Genomic DNA, 23,786 nt, shown 5'->3' with positions numbered 1-23,786 from the left:
TAATGCTGGCCCTGGCTTTTATATGCAGAAAAACAGTTGCTATGGCACAGGTGGGCTGTGGAGTTTTTATATCATGTTGTGGGGGGGGGGGGAAGAGGGAGGGGGGGCTCAGAAACAAAAAGGTTGAGAACCCCTGCTCTAAATTACACCATTAACGTAAAACTGATACATGAGCTTATACCAGTGAAGAATTAGATGTAGCAGAACTTGGCTCCACCATGCCCTTGGATATGCTATTTGCCTCCCCTACACCAGAGGAGTGGTAAGGTAGTCTGGCCACCTCCAGCAGCTTTATACTAGCAAAATTCCCCTGTGCAGGCCGTTTGAGTCTAGTTCCCATTACTTTCTGCCACTTCAGCAGCACAGGGTGGATGTAGCAGAATGGAAGGGGAGAATGATATAATTTGGCCCTGAAAGATATCTCCTTAACATTAGTTCCTGAGACAATACTTAATAAGAGAAATCAATGTGTAAAATTGATTGGAAATTAGAGTATAATAACTGGTGTGTGTTTAAATCATTGTACTGGCTTGAGTTAAAGAACATTTGTTTGTATTTGTCTTGTAAGTATAATTCAATTCAGATTTGTTCAGACTTATATGTTACAAACTAGCAAATAACAGGAAATAAACTTTATTGATACTGGGAAATATTCAGATGCAAAATTCTCTAATTCTAAGGTGACTATTTTTAATAGTATTATAACGGTATATGGTAGATTAAAAATGGTATGCTTCAGTGGAAGAACTTTCTTTATTAGACCATAAAAGAAGTAAAGATAAATCATTGCCAATATTAAACATTTTAGTGCATTCAGGGCTTGAACCACACACAGAAGTTACTGGAAGTCTTTCCATTGACTTTTATGAGCTTTGGATAAGGCCCTCAATTCTGCCGAAGAAAGATGAAGTGATCATTCAGCACCATATTATGTCACCCTTACTCCTGTTGCAGTAGTACTTTGCCCCACTGAAGTCATTGGGATGACTTGTGGAGTAAAGTGCAACTCCACATGAGCAAGGGTGTCCCTCTGAAACTCTTTTGTGCCAGCATGCTTTATACTGTCGCAACAAGCCCCAAGTATAGAAAACTGAATAAAGAAGACATGAAGTACTAAAAATGGAAAAGATAACAGAAGCAAAAAAGAGAAAAAAACCTACCAAGTGTTCTTGCACTTTCACGTTCTAATTCTACATTCCTTTTGCATCCAAAACTTCCAAAGCAAAGAATTTAGGAGAGGGCCGTTATACATTTGTAGAAGAAAAAACAGTCCCAAATCTGTCAGACTAAAAATGGGCCAGTTGTTCAACATACTGTAAGTGTGCCATACATAATAAATGAGAGAGATGTTGGACAAATAGTCTCTGGTGTTTGAACAACTTTAATCAGGACTTATCTTGTATTTTCCTCTTAATCTTTGTTCTGTTGTCCATCCAACATGTGGTATACTGCTGCACTGAAGCCTGCCGTTTTGTTTTGTTTTGTTTTAAATCATAAAATGTTAAAACAAAGAGCAACACTGCCTCTCAAGTAGACTTAAATTAGTAAGGCAACATTCACTGCAATTTATCACAATCTTCTAAGAAAGTCAGCAGGTATTCAGCTATTGTACAGCAGAAAGAAACTGTAAATGCTGTGAGTATAACAGTTAAGGTTACCAAAAGGAAGCAAAACAAACATTAACAGGTAAAAATCATGCATTTGGGATTGTGAACTATAACTAATTATAAAGAATATTGTAGTGTGTGGCATATTACACTGCATCTGGCAAGATGTCAAATACCATCCAAATTAAACAGCCCTGGAAAGCAGAAACATGAAACTAAGCACCAGCAATTCCTGCTACTTAACAAATAATTTCTAAATACAGACCACATTCTCCATAATGTGGTGTGTATATGTGTGTGTGTTAGAGCAAGGTACAAATAATCAAGTGAATGTTCATGCTGTAATACAGCTAAGACTCAGTGGACTTAAGCTTTCCAGCAGTAAGTAGTGATGGTGCAATCTATTGCTTGCTTAAAATAGTTAAGAAGAAGTCTGGGTTAATTTACTCACAAAACATTTTGTTTTATGGCCTCCTTTTCTGGAGTACACAAAATGAAAAATGGTAAACATCATCTGTCCAGTGGAAGATGCAAAGCTCAGGTTTTCAAAACAAGTGTTTTTAATTAGCAACAAATATTGTCATGATAACTGATGCAAGAAGGGGAAAAATATAATAGTATATGTATTACAAATACAGAAAAGAATTATAATTAAATGGAAGTTTGCAAAATTAGATGTCACAGCAGGTGTCCAGAAAAGAGAAGACAACAGGAACATGATTAGAGAAATGTAATTCATTATACATACAGAAGAAATGCAGAATGATCTTTCTAATTCATGTGTGTCATTCTCATGTGTACACATTTAGTATCCAAATTAAAAGGCTTAAATGGACATGAGATTTGCAGATTAGAAGATTTTTCTACTGCCTTCAGTTACTACTTTTGGTGGTCTTTTAAATCAAAAGCCCTACCAACTCAAACAGTATAAATAAGGAATATTATGTTGTCTTTGTCAGAACTTACATGATCTAGTAGACTTTGGTTTGTTTGTTTTTCTCTTCATATTATACATGCTAGTGTTGATGGTTTATTCCTAACTATCTATATAGTCTCTATATGTGCTATGTGGGGTCCTGATTTTGCTGTCATGTACATGAGTTCAACTTTTCCTGACTTTAGAGCAGAAGTTGTGTTTGGGTTAGATCTTCACCTGTGCCAGAGCAGCTCCAGGGGTAACTGAGTAGTTAGGAGTCAAAGCTGTGTGGACATTTCAATGCAGCTCTACATTGTACTCCAGAAAGGAGATTCAAGCATACAATGGTGCTTAACAATCTCCCATATACCTATTCTGTAAATCACAACAGGGCTGGAGTAGAGCCAGCTTTGCTGGCCCTCTGCAGATGATCCAGAATCCTCTGGAAGTCAGTTAAGCTTGCTTTCATGACCCTATTGCACAATCAGAATACAACAAGTGGAATGTATGAGGCTCAGGATATGGCCCTTTGCATGTACTACATATATAGCCAAAGGGACTAGTCTCATGAGTAAAGATGCATATTTACGGTATTATGCCTAACTCTGTGTGTGTGTGTGTATAACAGCCCCACCACCACAATAACAAATGCAATCATAATGTGACATTACATTTTTTCTGTTTTAAATAGTTGAGTTCTTAAAGCTAAATGTTGTGTTTACCTAGGTCCATGCCATATGAGATATATCGAAAAATTAATAATTTAGAATGATCAAATATTTGTTAATGTTTGCTGCTATGTGTGTTGATTCTACATATAGCAGCAAGGATAATTCACTCATTTGGCATGCTACCATAGATCACTGCAGCTGACCTGAGTCTGTCTCACCATAGTCATGGATGATGTAAAGATAGTTTAATACTTTAATCTGGAACATGTATTAACCCCAAAGGCCAGAACTATGTAACCTGTAATTTCAACAACAGTAACCCTTTCAAGAGAAGAGGTTCATATTTATTAATTTTCTACCATAAATTTAAAAAGTAATACCTCAGATTGTTCTACGGGGGAGAGAAGAAATTTAACACCTCCCAGTGAATCTCTCCACGGGCTATATTTATTTTTGCACAAGTCTCCTATCTCTATGAAAATATTGCTAATGTTTTAGGTATTCTATTGCTGTCAATTTCTTTGTTTCTGCTCTTTACAAAGGGACCAACTTTCTTTTACAAGAGCTGAGTATCATAATGGTGTTGGTCCTGCTCTTCAGCCACATTTTTCCTTATGTATACCAACTAAAAAAATTACCCCATGTGTGAATTCTGCCTGAGCGACCACTATCCTGATTCTAGTGAAAAGCTCCATCTCAGAACTGGGCCACTAAAACATGATATAGAGAGTAGAGATTGCTGCTACAGGCTGTGCAATGCTTCTAGCATACTTGATCTTTCAGTTAGCCAGTTGACCTGTGCGATCTAATAAATATTGCATAACAGCCATTCCGCCTTTAGAATGGAAGCAGACTCTGGGTTCAAGATGGGAGCTATTTGCTATTTTGGGGGTGACTGCACTCTTCCCCCAACCAGACATTGGACAGACTCTCTCTCTCTCTCTCTCTCTCTCTCACACACACACACACACACATATATCAGTGCAGACGATCAGGGCCGGGGTTGGCTGTCTTTAAGTCCCAGTGTTTAGGGGCGGGGGAGGGGGTCTGCATCAGTGCAGTTAGAGGTGCTAGTTCGTTACCAGGGGTCCAAAATACGAGGGGTGGGGGGTTAAATTCCTGTTTCTCGTCCCCTTCAGGAAACCCAACAAGTTCTCAGCACGTGCCCACGCCGGAGGCAATGAGACGTGCTTAGGAAACCAGGCTCCTGCAGCTCTGTGCGGCGGCTGATGCCCGGGTCCTGGGCGTACAAAGACTAGCATCCGACTGAGAACAGAAAGAGCCGCCGGCTCAGCGGCGGCAGCTCGTGGGCTGGGAGCTTTGCAGCCGGAGGGCTGCGGCGGGGCGGTGAGCCCCTGGCCGTCCCCGCTACCCGCCACGGCCGGCTGCTCCTGCTGGCTGCCGAGCTGCCCGCGGCTGCCCCCTCTTCGGCTTCCATGCAAATGAGGGAAGAGCCGGGGCTGACGTGCGGGCTGGGGAGGGGGAGGCGGGACACGCCGGGCTGAGTGGCAGCGCCGGGGAGAGAGGAGGCGGGAGAGCCGGGCGGGTTCAGTGACTGAGACAAACTGGAGGCGAGAGGAGCTGGTGCTGTCCACGGCGCTGCTGGTGCTGAACCCGGGACCGCGCGCCCGCTCCCCTCCTCGCCCGCCCCAAAGGCCAAACCGCCCCCACCCCCTTCCACTCCACCCCCCACCCGCCTAGGAGCAACTTGGCAAAGGAGCTGTTCGCCCCTGGAAGAGATTCCCCCGGCTCTGCTGTTCCTGGGCGCCCGGCTAGACGAGTTCCTGGGGATTGCTTCAGAGTTTTACCCAAACTGTTGGCTCCCTTTTCTCTCCATTGCGTGATCCCAGTTTGGAAGTGTGGTGAAAAGAAATATTTCTGTATGCACCATTCTTGCCAAAGGACACAACCTTTTCTTCTGGGGGACTTTTGTGACTGTTAGAGCAGGTAAGGAGGAAGCTCGGTTTGAATGGAAATGCATGTCTAATTGTTGGAGAGGGGCACTGACCAAAAGAAAAAAAAAAGTGCAAAGTTGTGAGGTTGTTAGCCCTGAGGTCAGTGCAAAGGAAACCCTTGGGAAAGATTTCAGCAGCTTTCAGAATCAAAATGGGCTCTGCAAACAAGAAATGAATGCAGAATGGGAAGTTGGGAGGGTTATTTTTGTTGCTAAGTTTCTATAGTCCTGTCGGTTGAGTTTATCATAAACAAATAAATGAACAGTTTGTAAAGGTGGGTATTATATTTTTGACGGATTTTAATTAACCTGCATTGAAAAAGATACTCCACATAACTTCCAGGTTTGGGGGCGAGTAAATCTCTAATCGATTTCGCCTGGGGGCGAGTGGTATGTAAGGTCAGGCTGGGAACTAGTGAGCAAAGTAGGAATTAGAGAGGATTTGCAAAAGAAATGCCTGATGTTTGCCCTGGCGGCTGTATGTGTGGCTGAGAAGAGGAGTGATGCCTTAGGGTAATTGATAAGAACAACAAGAACAACAAACTTGTGAAATTGAAATCTCGCTGAGGGCTCGTCCTCGCCTCTTCCCCAAGGTGGATAGGGGTGCGTGTTTTGCAAGTTGTGGGTTGTTTGTTTCGGTATTGACTGGTGAATGTCAGGCCTTCCTCTGGGCTAGAAGTAGATGTAAATGTGGAGCTCTGATTTAATAGTACAGTAGTATATTGTATTATAGGGCCGCTGCTGTTTGGTAATTGAATGGAACTGGGAAGCGTGGGCAGATGAAATGTCGCTGTTTCAGCAGCGTTTAACCTTCGGCGTGCTTAGCAGAGTGCTCTGCTCCATTTAAAGGTTTACTATTGAAGATGCGTTGCTTGCTTCTGTGAATTCTCAGCGTCCTGGGTATGCAACGAGAGGAGCCGGGATTTGTGTGTGTTGAGAGCTAAACGCTGACTCCAAAATGAATGGACTGGTCTGCTTGTAGCCAGCGCCAGTGAGGTGACTGAGCGGAATAGGGAGACAAATTAAGTCCCCATCCTGCATTTTGTGACGTTATTTATTACTTTGGCCAACACAATGAATTTTCCTTAGACTCCAAATCTAAAACTCATGTGCTGCATCACATATTTGTAATGTACAAGTGGCCTCAATAGGTATAAACATGAGATAATCTCCGTTTATCTGTTTGATTCCAGAAGCAGAAAAGTTATGTGCCACGTTATTACAGCAACATTTTTTCTGTACACTTTATTTAAAGTTGAAGTGTGATGTTAGTGAATATTTATCAGCTACAGAATAAGTTAGGCTACTTGGCAGCAGTGCAGGCAAACTGAAATGTAAAGTTAAAAGCTGATCAATTCAGGCAAAAGTAAATGTTCTATTACATTTAAGTAGTATTGAACCCTGTTACTGAGTTCTAAGAAATGCCTTTTTCCCCTCACTAATTATAAAGCAGCTCTCCCCTCTTCCTACCCCAAAGAAAAGGGGGTGGGAGTTTATATACAGCATTCAAAATAGACTGCTAACCTTCATAAGCCTACAGTTAGAAAAGATCTATATCTCCTTGAATGCATGTGAATATTTGTTTATAAATATGTTCAGGTTTTTCATAAACTAAAACATGTTCATCCTTGATTTTTGTCCCTGCCTCTTTTTTTTTTTTTTTTTTAGAAGTGCAATTTCAGGAAGTTTGCTTTCAAAGACTGATTACATTATTGTTTTGAAAGCTATATTCTAAAATAAGTTACATGAACAATTGAGTAAAAATTTAAAAAAATAAAGTACACGACCACATTCTGTAATGTTGATATATACCTATAAAGGGCCTGAGCCTTGTTCACTGGAGTAGTCCCTACTCATACATAGGTAGTCATGTTAACACCAGTGTCACTGCTTGCAAGATTAAGGACTACTCCCATGAGGAAGAGTGAGCAGAATTGAGCTCTCTGCCATCAATTGTGTTACTGGGGTTAATCATATGATAAATTATGTACTTAGAATTTACAACATGTAAATTCTTATTGTACCTCTTGTAAATCTTTATATGTGCCTGTGAGGTTTACACTATGCTGCATTCTTTTAGAGCTATGAATCACAGGTTTAAAAATAACAGAGATTTTTACCTATTGGGCAGAGAGACTTTCCAAGTAGTAAAATTATTATCTTGTTATTATTATTATCTTGGTATTGTTATCTTCAAACAGACATTTTAAACATATAATCTAAGAGTAATTCAGACATTGTAGCCCATGAATATTTCTTTTGTTCAGTTTGTGTGATTAGGCAACAGTCATTTTTCATCCTTGCAATATATATATACTTATAAGAATGGGATTTGTTAGTGTAAAGTTCCAAAAACTCTAAATTACAAAATTATCTCTTGATAGCCGATGAAAACTATACTTATACAGTCAAATCACTGGTATATTGAATTCTCAAACTAACACAGCTTCACACAACATTATTGCCTATTTTAGGTCCTTACAAAAATCATTATTCAGTCAAACCCTCCCATTTACTACGGGCCGCAGTGTGAGCCTTGCCAACACTGACCAAGTACGTGAATGTATTTGCAAATGCATGTACAAGCATTTTATCAATGTCAATAAAAAGCCTTCCAGTAGTTCTTAGCATACCTTTGTTTGTGGACCATTCAGTTATTTTGCTGAGTTATACAATGGCAACTAAAAGTTATTGATTGGGTTTCAAGTGAATGTTGTCTGTGTTACTCTGAAAGATTTTCTCGGTTGTGATCTAATTATACTGAACTGTCATTCTGCACTTTTCTTTGTGGTTATCTAGCCTTCAGTATTTCTTTAAAAGATAAATATTTTACCCATCTAGGTTAAGACCCATAAACAAATACAAAAAATCACAAACTTCCATCTGCAATAAGCAGTATTCTAAATTTCTATACAAAGTAAAAGATGTAAATTTTCCATTAATTTCCCTAGCTTCTACTGACAGCAATGCTACACTTCAAGTCCTGTCATTGTTTCCATGATAACACCCATCCTTAAAAAAATCAGATTCATACCTGAAACACAGGAGGACAACTCCATTATGCACCCAGTTACAGCAACTCTGAGTTTAGCCTAAAGGGCCTAAATTAAAGGGTTCAAAGCCTAGATGTAAAAATTGGCTTTGAGAAAAAAAAATCAGTTTTCAGTTCACAATATTACACTATTATTGCCAGATGTTGCAGTGATCTCAGAAAAGAATATGATGTAGCTCTCAAAGGGTGACTTATGGGTCATGTCTTAACTTTAATATTTTTATTTTTTTAGATTAAATTAGGCAATCTTTTTTATTTACTATAACTTGTTCCATTACATTATGTAATTCTAAAGCAAAATGGATGGCTTAGTGAATTCATTTGCTCTTCTAATTTGCAGCCATTTCAAAGCATTGGTGGTGCCTGACAACAAATCAAAAGGTAGGGAATTGTTGTCAGGATATTATAGTTTGATGCAATAGGGTTGTTGTTTTTTCTTCCTCGTAGGCAGAAAAGACAGTTAGCTCTCTTGTGTATTTTGGTAAAAGGGCCATAAGTTGCAACTTTCATTACACACATTATACTGGGTAATAAAAACCACGTTTCAGAGGTGCAGGGCATCCAGAGCAACCTTTGATTTCAGTGACAGTTGTGGGTGTCCAACAACTCTGAAAACTGTGCTGAGCACAAAGCTAACCCCTTTGGTAATGTCTAACAACTATTAAGGCCAAAGTTACTATCATTGCTCAATCTTCAGGGAAAACAATCCTTTCCATCCCCCCGATTTCACTGTCTGCCCACAGGAAGAATAAGCCCACTCGCAATGGTTCTTCATATCTCTTCACCATAATCTAGGGTGACCATATTTCCCAAAGGGAAAATGGGATACCCTATGCGGCTAGCCTGAGTCACTCCAGCTGCTTGCCCGAACCCCACAACCCACCACACAGAGCTGAAGTTGCTGCTCACCCAAGCACTGCTTGCCCCCTACACTAAGCTGGGGCTGGCATCATTGCTCGCCTGAGCCCTGCCTGCCCCCTGCCTGAGCCCTGCTTTCCCTGCCCCTCCCCCAGCCTGAGGCTGGCATCACCACTTACACCCCCCGCACGTTCTTCTACATCCCACTTTTTTGACAAATTCCCACTTTTGCCGGAAAAGTCGGGACGGCCTGGACAGGGCTTAAAAAAGGGACTGTCCCTGCCAAAATGGGAGATATGGTCACCCTACCATAATCAGACTTTCCTCTGTGGCTACTTTGTGGTGTTCACTTTCCAAATTCTATACCCAGGTTTTGTGTTAGTGACACCCTCTCTAATTTCTCCTGCTTGAAGGCATTTCTTGCTGACAGATACTGTAGTTATGAGTTTGAAATAAAAATATCAGTAGTAAAAATGCATTGAATGAAATAACAGACATGTTATCATTAACTCTGTCCCACCTTTGCCTGAACAATAAAGGGCGGGAAATCTGGATAGGGGTAATTCTTCACTCTCTGTGTGGGAGAGAAGCTGAAGAGCTGTTTCCCATTGACAGCATCTTCCATTCCCCATAATCATCCATGTGAACAGGTGAGTAGATTGGTGTTCTTCAAATCAACTAGTCCTATTGGGACCCAGAAATTTGTGATTCCCAGGTGAGTGGGAGTGACAATTTGAGTGAACATTGAATTATACATTTATTATTCTGTGTGATACAGAGATATATTTATTTATTTGGCAGCTAATTTTCACTGAGATATTTCCCTTTACTGTTTTAGAAATAAACCATGAAATAAGCACGACTGCTTGATTTAATTAATTACCGTTCTGACACATTTAAAGTGAAATTAGTGGCATTTTATTTGGATTGTATCACTAGGTTGTCCAAACCACAAGGTGCTAAAAGAGTATGAAGAGTTAAATCTGAGGACTAGTTGGCAGTACTGTCACTGATTACTTGAAGTAGGTTGAAGTTCAGGGTTTATTTGCATTTGAATTAATTGAGATTGGTGTCCAGCTGAGCTTTATAGAACAGGGTTCCGAAAAAACTTTAGTATAATAAAGTACTTGATGAATTCTTGTATATGTTAGAGGGAAGATGGTGAAAGATATTTTCAAGATATTTTTCTCTGTCTGACAGTTTTTTGTACTTAAATATGTTTTATCTAAGCAAGCTTTATAGTAACTTTCAAATACTTATACCATTAGGTATGCATTCTTGTGTTAATAAGGGCCAGCGTTTTCAAACCTGGGTATCTAAAGTTAAGCTTTTATAAAGGCATGTTTAGGTGCCTAAATAAAAATGGCTTATTTTCAGTGGTGTTGAGCACCTGCGTTGACAATTAAACTATGTATGGTTTATCTTTTAATATTAGTCATATGCACTATAGTCTATCACTATAAGACAGTTTAATAAATGAGAGAAACTTCCAGTTTATTAATATTGATCATTTGGATTAAAAAAGGCACCACAAAATGCTAGATGCTTTCTATAGTGTAACTCTTTGGAAAATATCTAAAATTTTGAGGTAATCCTAATACATAAATTATCTGGACAAAGCTCTCAGTTGCACTAAAACAAACCTAGTAATGAGGGAATTCAAGAGTAAACAGGAGGGAAAATTGGTGATCTTAATTTATAAGGAAATAAACAGGAAATAATTTGCCTTTCAAATATCTTGAGTACTGTATCATGTTTCAAGGTAGAATATTTTGTGTTGTATTATATTATAAATTTGATTTAGCACAATGTTGTATAGCCTGGTACAGTGTGTCACTTATAGGACTTACTGGGTTTAAATTAACAGTTACCACTCAGGAAAAAAAGATTTGGCATCACTGTGGATAGCTCAGTGGAAAACTCTGCTCAGTGTGAAACAGCAGCCAAAAAAGTAAGCAAAATGTTAGGATGTATAAAGAATGAGATAGACAATAACAGATAATATAATTCCATTCCTTCTTACCTTGAATATTATGTTCAGTTATGGTCACATTATCTCAGGAAGGCGCTAGGAGAGCAGAGATATGCAAGGTTCAGAGATGGGCCACAAAAATATTGGATGTGGGTGTAAACTTCCATAATTGATAAGACTGAAATGATTGGAGAACAGATGAAAAAGACAGGACATGATAAAATAATATAAAATAATGAAATATATAGAGACAGTAATTCAGGTGAGTTCCAATTACCCTTTCTCATAGCACAAGAACAAAGGGACATTTAATAAAATTGAATGGAAACAAATGTAAAACTGATTAAAGGATTATTTTTTTGCACAATACATAATTGGTCTTTGGAACTTATTGCCATAAGTTATCACTGAAGCCAAGTGATTATCAGGGTAAAAAAAGAAGTAGACACATATAGATAATGAGAATTTCCACAAATACATTACATAAAAATGAAAGACTTTATAAGATATATAAAAACTCATCTTCAAGGCATAAACTCACCACTAATTTAGGTTAGGAAGAAATTTCTCCTGTGGATTATGTATACCTTGATTTTTCCACTATGGTATTTCTTGTTCTTTCCTCTAAAGTATCTTATATTGATCACTATCAGACATAGGATACTGGATAAGATGGATCTTTGGTCTGATCTAGAATGGCAGTTCTTATGTTGTTTAAGAAAACATGCTTACCGACTTGCTTGCTATATTTTATTATTTAATTATATATAATTAAAATAAAAGTACGGTTGCCTTTTCCAAAATAGTTCTCAGAAAGCGTTTGTTCAGAAATTGAAATATCGACATGAAAATGCACCAAATGTAAATATGACGTCATTCAAACAATACCAAGTTGTTTTTCTATTTAAGTAGAGTAATCACATTGTGAAAAAAACAAACAAACACAAATATTCTGCAGATGTAGTTCATTTTCTGGAACAGATAGGCCAGATTCTTCTCGCTCTTCTTTTGTGTGTCTGTGCCACCAATGCCATATATATGGTCTATACAGTTGAACTTTTAAAATAAAAGTTAATACACAAACACAAATACCAGCATCTGCTCTCTTAATGCTGGAGTGCTGAATGCCAGAGAATGTTATTAAGAGTTAAGTATGCACATGAACAAGAGAATAAACCCTTTAATGATTACCTCCCCCACCCCAGATATAGGAGTCTACTCTCTCTTATTGATGTGATAGGGAGGGTTTTATGCAAATAACTCCCATATGTACCAGCATGAAAACAGTTCCTTAATACTCATTTTGAGAGAGACCATATTTTCCTTTCATAAGCAAGGAATCTCTCTTTTAGGTTTGATTTTTTTTTATTGCCTTTTCGACTTCTGTATGCCACAGTTTTGTTCTTCTTTCCATTTTCTCAGCAATGACTATTTTTTTTTTCTTTCCCCCCATTCTAAGGTTCTGCTCCAAAGCACATCTAAGTCAATAAAATGTCTCTCATTGTCCTTCCTGGACTTTTAATCAGAACCTAAGTGATTATTCATTTTTTATAAAAGGTGATGAATAGTCAGCCCTGGAGAGTGAAGTCATCAGACCAAGTACCTCATGGGAAAGTGCAGGCTTTCTGAATGTTGTCTCCAGTGGTCTTTCCAGTCCTGACTGGGAGGGATCAGACAATAACTCAGAGAGTAATATAGTCACTATACATTCACTGTCTAAGCTCTATCTTGTCCACAGAGGTCCAGTGGCTAACCAATCTACGAGAATGGTGGTGCAGCTTGTTCCTCACAATGTGTCCTCAATCTGCTCTGCAGACTGATACAGGGGTATAGCTCCTGGAAGTATACAGAGAAACAGCAGTCCTTGTGTGCAATTTTGTCTGGCCCTTATTGGTGCTATGTATGAGTAGGGAAAAGCTCCTTACCCACTTGTCACACTATGTAAAGGCTAATCATGACATCATCCTCAGTGACAAGCCACGGCTGTTGTGGAAAGTATACTGGCTTTCAGTCACTACTGCCATCAACCAAATTGCGATAAATAATCTGTAAATGACAGACACTATAACATTACTAATCTCCGAAAACATTTTGTTCCTAAGCAGATATAATATTTGGTCTTATAACAAACCATACGACATTTTTCACCACATTATCATGATTTGAAGATAGGTAATATTGTCAGTTGAACACACTGTATATTTAAGAAGAAAGAACCTCAGCTACTGCAATGGAGATCTAAAAGATTAATCCTAAAACAGTTGCCTCCAATGCACCTGCTGTGCTTCTTTCATCCATTCATATTCCATTATTTTCCTTAGACCATTCAGAAACAGAGCAACTGTCTACTGGTTATACATAAAAGGAGAGATATTCCTATTTTATTTTTTATGGTTTTCCTCTGAGTAGTTTTTGATCAATAGTAAATTTTAGTAAAAGGTATTCTGCTTATTAATGCATGGGCAGTTTAGTTATTTGCTTGGGACACTAGAAACTGAACAATGTTTTTCCTGAGGTTTAATTTTGGTGTTATGCTAAGTAAAAGCCCTGAACTGGTGACAGAATATCAGATGACTTTAGATGGGGTTCTTTGGCTATGTTACATTTTTGTCTATTGTCACATACTAGACTGATTTTGTTCCTTCATACCTAGAGAATTATTGCAACAAACATACTGGAATAACTTGCATTTTCATGTTCTTGTTGCATTCAACAGGGAGGGTAGGATGCCCCTGAGGGTTTTCCTCTGAAGCATAAACAGAATGCTGTAGGCCTCAGAAATTAAAAGAAGATGCCCCTGTAGGCCAAGAATCTAATATTTTAATATATTTATGTTATTTACATATTTTCACTGTGAATGTCTCATTCATGTACTGATCCAGCCTCTCAGTTAGTAAATTTTCTCTCCTATAGTTAAATTTTTCAAATGGTATGTGTGCATTTGTCTTTGTATATACTATCTGTATTTTCACTCACAAAAAATGCTAAAACAATAGTAAGGTCTTGTTTATATCCACACAAGTGTGGAAATTCAGTATGAAAACTGATAGCCTCTCTTCCAGTTATCCAAATATTCCTGGTTATTGCAGCTCATATGATACATTGTGGTATGTATGATTAAATGTACCCTATCATCCACAACACATGGATACAAAGACATGAGTTCAAATTTCATATGCAATTTGGAATATCCTGGCTATTGTGAGTCAATCTGTTTTATTCAATTTCATATACCACACTCATCACCATAGTACCTAAGCATCTTCCAGAATTGTGCAAAGGAACATGACTAACATCAAGGATGTGTGTATCCTTCTTCATTCATCTCTCTGGGGAGAGGAGAAGGAGCCAAAGTTGCATCCACCAGACTCGTATTTGAGTGATAAAATAGGTATTTGTTCATGAAATGAGTATAAATGTTGAACATAACTTGAAATATTTGAAAGTGCAGCTCTTAATGTGATTTAAATGTGAGTGGGGACTGTGTCTGCAATTATGTTTCTTTTTAAAGCAGAAAAAGAACAATAGATTGTACTCATGGAAGCTCAGAGTTTTTTTAAAAAATGCAACTATTTACATAATAGATTCTTTTTTGAAAATACTGCAGTTTGAATACTTATATAAGGAATTGAAAAAAAATCAGCCTGATCTTAATGGCTCAAAAGCAAGGTTCACATAAAGCTTCAAATTTATCTGAAAGCATAGTGGTTCTGGGTTTCCATTATGATTTTGATCATCAGATTAGTTTAATCAACATTTGGCAGACCTAGACCTCTGCTGTGTGGAGAGACCCTCTAGCAATTCCATTCCTGGTAAAGCACTCTGTTAAACCCTGGGATCACTCTGTTTATCAGAATTTTCTTCAGAAGAGGGAGAGAGCAGAGGCAAGATTTCATAATCTCCTAGCCTGGTGGTGCCTTAACTAGTGTGTAGGGGGCACCACTTGGCCTGCCTCGCTGGAGCTGGGTCTTTGAGGAGACCACCAGAGAAGGGCCACTGCCCCACAAACCACTGAGTCTTTGTGGGAGCAAGAAACACACCTCCGTTTGACAAGACACAGTGCAGTACAGTCTGTCATGTCACTGAGTATTCAGTACTGAGTATTTAGTTCCTCAGGTTATTTGTCTGCCTTGCATGCAGACTAAGCCTATGTGCTAACAATCCATATGAAATTTTCATTGCTTTTGACAAGTATCTGAGGGATCAGCTCTGTCACAATCTTGTACCTACTCTACCTCAACTGCATGTCTTGGCTGGATATAATATCTGTCCCAGGCATCACTTTCCTCACACTTGGCACTTATCGTGTCCGCCAGCTTCTATGTTGCTATTTTTTTCCATTTTTTCAATGCATTTTTTATCTTCTTGTGAGTCATTTTTTTTCTCAATTCCTTTCTTTGTTGTATAAGTCAGAGAATATTTGGATACACCCAAACATAAATTTACTACCTCTTCAGTTTATAAAATATGGAAATCATAATCTATGTGGATATAGAGTACATCAGTTTTAAAATCACAAGTCATAGCATAACTAAACTGAGGAAAAAGTCATTTCAAAGATACTCAAAGAGCCACATAAGAAAGTCATACCTCTTCAAGTCAACCCCTAATGTAAAAGTCTGAACAGACAGTCCTGGCAACGTGCAGTGAAAATTAACAAACTTAGGCTCCATCAGATCAATGAGGGAAGTGAGCTCTGCAGTTGGAGATTCTCAGCTGAAAATGACGTCTCTTGACAGAAGTATTCTAATATGGTAAGACCAAACAGACTTTTTTTTTTTAAATCATCTTCACAGATTTATCTTCAGAATTCTACATTGTTCTATATAGGCCCCAAAACAGCACTTATTGGTGTTTATCCCTCTATATTATATATTTTGGAGTTATTCAACAATCCATTTGTCTGAACAAGCCACTTAAAAGACAAGGTAAGTGGTATTGCAGTACACTTCTGGGCTAATTTCTGCTCTCAACACACATGAACTGCACTAAGTCAATGAGATATGAGACATTTAAACTTGTCCTATACTTTGTTTTTAAGTGTCATAAATAATAATGCTAACATGAATGTGAGGGACAGAGGGCCATGTCCCTCAATCCATACAGGGACACATTGCCATTTTTCTATTCAGGAGGAAATAGTTAAGCACTGCAAGAGGTTATCTAGGGAGGTTGTGGAATCCCTGTCATTGGAAGTTTTTAAGAACTGGTTAGACCAGTAGTTCTTAACCAGGGATCTGGGGCCCCCTAGGGGGCCTCAAGCACGTTTCATGGGGGCCTCCAAGCAGGGACAGCATTAGACCTAGGGCAGAAAGCTGAAGCCCCATCACATGGGGCTGAAGCCCAGGTCCCTGAGCCCTGCCACCCAAGGCTGAAGCTGAAGCCTGAGCAATGTAGCTTCATGGGGGCCCCTGTGGCTTGGGGCCCCAGGCAATTGCCCTGCTTGCTACCCCCTAATGCCATACCTGGCTTTTATTTGCAGAAAACCAGTTATTGTGGCACAGGTGCGCCATGGAGTTTTTATAGCATGTTGGGGGGGCCTCAGAAAGAAAAAGTTTGAGAACCTCTGGGTTAGACAAACAGCTGTCAGGCATTCATAGATTCCTAGATTTCAAGGCCAGAAGGGACTATTGTGATCATCTAGTCTGACCTCCTGTATAACACAGGGCAGAGAACTTCCCCAAAGTCATTTCTAGAATGGATCTTTTAGAAAAAAACATCCAGTTTTGATTTAAAAATGGTCAGTGATGGAGAATCCATCACAACCCTTGGAAAATTATTCCAATGGTTAATTATTCTCACCATTAAAAACTGACGCCTTTTCTCCAGTATGAATTTGTTTAGCTTCAACCTCCAGCCATTGGACAGCATTATACTTTTCTCTGCCAGATTGAAGAGCCCATTATTTAACATTTGTTCCCCATGTCAATACTTATAGACTAACCAAGTTACCCCTTACTTTTCTCTCAGTTAGACTCAAGCAGCTCACTCCATTTAACTTATTGCTATAAGGCATGTTTTCCAATCCTCTAATCATTCTTGTGGCTCTTCTCTGAATCCTCTCCAATTTATGAACATCTTTCTTGAATTGTGAGCACCAAAACTGGATGCAGTATTTCATCAGCAGTCACACCAGTGCCAATTACAATGGAAAATAACTTCTCTACTCCTACTTGAGTTTCCCCTGTTTATGCATCACATGATCACTTCAGCTCTTTTGGCCACAGCATCACACTGGGAGCTCATGTTCAGCTGATTATCCACTAGGCTCCCCAAATCTTTTCCAGAGTCACTGCTTTCTGGGATAGAGCTCCGTCCTGTAAACATGGCCTACATTCTTTGTTCATATACATTTACCGGTATTAAAACAGTGTTTGCTTAAGCCCAGTTTACCAAGCAATCCAGATCACTCTGTATCCGTGACCTGCCCTCTTCATTTATTTACCACTTCCACTGTATCATCTGCAAATTTTATCAGCAATGATTTTATGTTTTGTTCCAGGTCGTTGATAACCATGTTAAATAGGACAGGGACAAGAACCAATGACTTAGGTATACCTAATCCTGTTTCAGCACAGGGAGTGGTAAGGGATGGACTAGGTGGTTTCTTGAGGTCCCTTCTATATTTCCATTTCTGATATACTTCACTAGCAAAAATCTTCTTGACCACTTGATAGATTTTCTCCCAGCAAAGTCAGTGGGTAGCTATAATTATAATCCTACAAGAAGAGAACACAGCTCTAGAACTTAAAAGGAAATAAATATGGCTGAAGAGTTAATATGTTGAGAAATACCAATTTGACACACTTTTCCCTCCTCACAACTTGTTAGAAAATTTACAGATTCCAGAGCAGTCTCCAATTTCTAAACTAAAATAAAATTTTGACATTACTGGTCACATTGCTGATTCCAGGTTTCCAGTGGAAATTTTGAAACAAAACAATGATCCTGTTTTCCTTTTATACTAATTTTAAACTGATGTAGTTTGTGAGGAGGTATGTACCCCACACAGGTAAGGAAAGGATTAACTGCAGCTGGTTGTACCTGGAGGGTGGGTCAGGCACAATGAAAGATGGATCTCAGCTGAGGAGGAGGTGAGTGTTTATAAAGAAAGGAAGGGAAGGAACTGAACTATGCAATCCTTCTTTTGGCATTAAATGGAGTGACTGGCAAGGTCAGGGAGGAAGCCCAGGAAAAGAGTTGCCCCTGGGATCTCCTGAGAAGAGAAGGGTGACAAGAGGCCAGGAGAAACATGAAGCAAGCTTACTTCCTTATAGATATTCAACTGAGGAAGAGAGCAGAGGAAACTTAAGAGGGAGGAAAGGTCAACCCTGAGGGGGACAAATGTTTTTTTAGGTTTATACTTCATTTGGAATATGTTGGGGAACTCAAGGGGGGAAGCCTTGTGAGACTCACCCTTGAAAAAAGAATGAACCTAGAGAATCTGTGAGAGAGGCTTTGCTGATAGCCTGAGGTAGGAAGAAACCCACAAGGGTAGCCGGGGGTGGGTCTGAATAGACAGACCTTGTGTTGTCATTAACTGGTACCTGGGCTGGAACTCAGAGGAGTGGGAGGGCCTGGGTTCCCCTACCAACTACTGGGGAAGGTGGCATAAAGCGCCCTTTGATATACTCAGATGAGGACATTTGAAAACCCTGAGATGGGACCACAGGGCCCAGAGTTGGAGCTGAAGACCTTTAATAAGAACATTGGAATTTTGTTATCCTGAAGGGATTGGGACTAATGATGACCTGGCTAGAGGGCTGAGTCACAAGAAGAGGCAAACTCCCACAGGGCTGGAGTGGTTGATTGTCAGTAGGGGGCACTAGATGAGAGCTGGCTATGCCACACCCCGCCATGAGGAGGCATGCCAGTGGTGAGACCACTCTTACACATAACTTTATTGACATTAATAGGATCTTACCAGATGTACATCATTAAAAGGAGAGGAGAATCAGGCCCAGCATATTCCCATTGCAGATATAACTACTGAAGGGATATTATAGTCATTGGAATAATAAACATTATGCCACCTCACCATCAGAAATGTGTCACTTCCTCAGTTTCCATGTATGCATATTAGCTTTTGGCTGTCTGCATGATATATTATCAAATCCAAGACAGTGTTTTACTACAGCAATGAAAGCACATTCATGGTGATGGATATGTGGTATCAAGAAAAACTACATTAATTTGACTTGTGTATAGGTAGCTGTGGCCAGCAATGCTAAAAATTGTTTTTTGCGTATCTGAACAAAATTTCCCAAAGTGGAATAACGTATGCATTACAAATGCTGTCTACATCTTCAGTGCTAAATGAATGATTTGCTAGTGTTCTGCTCTTCTCCAGAAGGCATGTGTAAAGGGGTAGTGGGACGCTGAGGAAATATGTATAACTCTACTGCATGCCCTTCTTCCTGCATCTCAAATTAACTCTGGACATGTCTAAATGATTAGTTAGTGTGCTGCAAGTTGGGGTGTATATCTACTGTACTCCAGTGTGCTCCACGCTAACTGTCCATGTGGACCCTGCTGCCACATACTAAAAGTTGCCTATTATGCTTTGCGTTGTTCATTGTGCACTAGCGAGCAGCAGCAGGATCCACGTGGACACTGGAGCACAGTAGATTCAGACTCCAGCTTGCTCCAGACTAATTCATTGTTTAGACAAGCTCTCTTTCCTGAAGCACAGGCCAGAGTTGTGTCTATTTCCGGACTTCTCAGAAAGTATTACACAGAGATAAACCTCAGGGTTATTGTATGTAATACCCTGAGGAGTAGGTGGTAATAGTCCTCAGTCAACTTCAAAGAGTTAACTATACAGTTTCTTTGTAGACAAACATTTAGTGCATACAGAAAACATTATAAATAGTACATAGAAGATGATGAATAACTTTTAAACAAAAGCTATCAAATAGTAAATCTACTGGTGTTCCTCATATAGACTTCCCTTCTCCCCCACCCCCCCGCCCTCTTTTTTTTTTTCATATTTAAATGCAATGTTTCAACTTAACATTTACACTTCTATACTTTAACACATATCAATGAACTCACTTCCTTCTGATCTTTTTATAGAGATGATTTATTAGTCTCTGTAATGTGACTGTAATATGTAGTATGTGTCACCTGGATTCTTCAGAACTTGGGAAGAGTGGCAGCATCTCAGTCCTTTCAAATTCTTCAGAACCCTGACAGCAAATTGTCTGGGAATCTGTACAGCTAGCAGCATTCGAGCCCTTGGGCTAACAGTTGACTGGTCTCCTCAGTCGATGGTAAAACAGAAATCTCTGGTCTGCATCCAGAGTGGTACAGGTAGTGGGATCAGCATATAACATATCCATTCCCTGGATTTCTACAAAGGTTTCACTATATAGGTCACTATCTTTTTTCCATAAACTCGGGTCATTCAGGCAAGAATTTACAAACCTTTACCTCCCTCAGCCTAGCCCCTGAGAGAGTCCCAGTTAGTTAATAGCTGTGTAGCCTCTAGGGGTAATAGATGCTCCCCTACCAGCTCTTCCTCTAGGTCCATATACCAAGGTGGACCAAACATGTTAATGGAGAGCTTCCCTAATAAGTAAAGCTGGAATAGCGCTGACCTGTATCCAGAGTGCTTCTGGTATTGGAACCCACCTTCGCAGCAGACACATTCCTCAGTCCTATATCAGTCAGGGCTGTCTTTAACCCATATGTTTATATCCTTTCCTTTATCTTCCCAGCCCCTATATGCTGAGTGGCTCAGCTCTCAGATTAGTGAATAGAGTGTAACCTACCACAGGGTTCATCCAACACAAAAAAATACCTATACAGCTACAAAAACAGCTAGTGAGCATATTTAGTTAACCACCACATCCTATTTCTGGATGTTTCTGTGCCCTTCTAGCTGAGTTGACCTGCACAGCATTCTGCAAGTGTATAAAGACAGAATATTCCAGCTGAAATCCTTATGTCCTCTCCACTGCTTATCTCCCTTTCTTTAGGCCAAACAAAGTCAAATGCTTCAGTCAAGAACATGTGAGTTACACATGCATCTCTGGAAACAAATCTTCCATATTAATGTAGGGAGGCTTGGCGAGCATAGACATAAACACAGAAATTGATAGAGCCATCAGTTAGTGCAAGAAAAACCTGCAGGTGATCCTTGTTTAAGAAAAAGTATATATTTCAGTGTCACCTGTTGTTAATGGAGAACTGTAAATAATTCTTGCTAATGTATCTAATGGGAAAATATTATTATTACTACTATTTAGCTTCATTATTTAATGTCTTATAAATATATGATTTTATATTAGACTTTCTATTTAGGCTCACTTTTGGATAAATGTAATAATATTAAAAATAGTCATCAGCTTCCAAAGCAATATTAAGGAGGTGAGGATTTTAATGTAAATTAAGTTGTAATACAGGTGTAGTTCTCATGCTGGCTCTGCTGTAACCTAAAAGATTTGGAGTGTTCAAACACAGAATGAAACCACATAGCTCTGTGTCTATCATGCTTGAGGAATGTTGAATAGTAGTTTTGAGCCATGCAGTTGTGGTTCTACAGATCCACTTTTACCTTGTATTTTTGACTTTATTTTTTATATTTAAAAAAACCTGCAAGAGATTACTTCCCTTGAATCCCATAAAGAGTTCACAGAGGCAGCTGAGCTGTTTTCTGTTACCTGGTCTTTATTAACATTCTACAAATACTGATGAAACCAAAAACCTGGCAAATGAAATTAGTGGCCAACTAATGGAAAAAAATAAAATTAACCGGGAGAAATATGTATGGAACACATAAAGACCATATCAAAGCCACATAAAATGAAATAGAAGGACGGGAGAAAAGCAGCCAGGTATACCTAACCAAATATTATGAAATATAGAAAGGTAAATAAAAACCTGCTACAAAAGCATGATCCAAAAAACTGAGCAACATGAAAACATGAATGTTGTCACAAAATAATCATGGCTGGAAGTAAAACTTAGGAAAAAATTCTACAAAATGATTGAATTCTACAAAATGAAAACAGCTCATAAGATTAACAAATTTAAAGAAGAAACAAATCAAGGACGAATTTTTGTTCAAAAGGAATGCAGACCATTTTAGACCATCACACACTGAGCTAGAAAGTCTGTGGAAAGAATCTGTCTGAATTACAACCTACAGTTCCTTCTTCAGGAATTCAGGGAAGTCCTACAGAGGAAAGTTACACTTTTCTTTTATGCTGTGGAATCCAGAAACAAGTTTACAACCACAAAAAACTGTGACAAGTGCTTATGTAGACAGCTTCGTTAATCAATCAATTCAGAAACCAGTCAGCTTTGAAGTAAAATAATATTTTGAAGCTTATTATGCTCATTTTGAGATAACAGGGCAAATGAACCAATGGACCAGAGAACAAAAAGTTATATTTCTTGCTCCTAGTCTAAAGGGATATGCCCTTATTATGCTAAGTTATTTATCAGAAAAAAAAACAGGAACAAGTTTCAAAGTACATTAACCCATGTTTTGGAAGTTGGATGCCAGACAGCATTGGCCAGAATCATTCAAGAACTGTATTAGACTGGCTGACATAAAGATTCTTTACCAGAACTGTCTGATGATATTGAGAAAGTAAGGCACAGAACTATCCAAATAACCTGAGGAACTACAAGATGTCTTAGACCATGTCCAATATAAAGATAGTTTTCTTGTAATTAACCGGAAACTGAAGGTAAAACAAAATTACATTAAAATGCTTTCATAAAGAATGAATGAAAGACATGATGGTTGACAGTAAATCAAAATCTAACAAATGAGCCTTCACCAGATGTACACAAAAGTCATTTAAACAAAGTGTGAGCATTAGGATAGCTGTGGCCTCCTATGCTCCCTCCCCTGTCATGTCTCTGGCATGCACAGTACAATAGGACGGGCTAGAAGGATGTTATGTAGTGCTGGCTGGTGCTAGCTCTGATTCCCTCATGCAGGGGGAATGCTTAGATGCCCTCCTAGGGCAAGTTTTCAGCCTTTTTGTGCCACTAGAACATGGGCCAGCATCTGAGGCATATCCTTAAGGATGATGATTAAAGAAAACAGAATTCTAATTTGAGAGACAGCTAGGTTCTTTTAATAGTAGTTCTGATAACATTGTATACTATGTTTTTTCCTTGAAAACTGAGGAATAAGGTCATTGTGTTGCACATATTTTTAACTAGAGGTAATTTTGTTGCTCACTAAGGAACAGTTGCCACCATTGAAATGGTGAGTGTTCTACATCCCTTAACATTAAGAATTAATCTTCCTTGATCCCCTCTTTCAACTTACTACAAGAGTTAGCATTTGGAGGTTGATGCGTGAAATTAAACTACAGTAGTGAGGATTAAGAAATAGCTGATTTATACTCTCCAAGAATGGGTGGGCATGCCAAAGACAGTTGCATTGCATTTCATGGATACCAATAGTGTGTTCTGTGTTTGGAGGCCAATTTCTTTGTATAATGAATCTGGCGATATCATAGGGATTTACAATCTGCCCACAGTAAGGAGAAACATGTAGTTGCACCATCCCTGGAGGAGCAGTCTAAGTCATCAGTGTGTATATGTGTGTGTGTGTATATATATATATATATATATATATTATATATATGTAATATGACCATTGTCAATTCCAGTAGTTTTTAATTATTTACATATATTTACATATATTACCACTAAACTATTAAAACTCTTTTGAATCAAATAACATTAGTTTGAGCATAATAGTACATTGCATGCTATGAAGTTCCTGAT

At 38.8% G+C, this 23,786-nt stretch overlaps 1 protein-coding gene across 2 annotated transcripts in view; it reads left to right on the top strand.

Annotated features, from left to right (window-relative positions):
- The first annotated feature begins 4,887 nt into the window (after window positions 1-4,887).
- FSTL5 (follistatin like 5) overlaps window positions 4,888-23,786 on the top strand; it is a 546,388-nt gene continuing 527,489 nt past the window's right edge. For both annotated transcript variants that reach the window (XM_074951085.1, XM_074951084.1), the window contains exon 1: window positions 4,888-5,141. The gene's annotated coding sequence lies outside the window, so the exon portion shown is untranslated. The remainder of the gene's footprint in view (window positions 5,142-23,786) is intronic.

The sequence above is a fragment of the Natator depressus genome, chromosome 4 (assembly GCF_965152275.1).
Source record: "Natator depressus isolate rNatDep1 chromosome 4, rNatDep2.hap1, whole genome shotgun sequence".
Lineage (NCBI taxonomy): Eukaryota > Metazoa > Chordata > Testudines > Cheloniidae > Natator > Natator depressus.
This window is presented reverse-complemented; position numbering and strand designations above follow the sequence as displayed.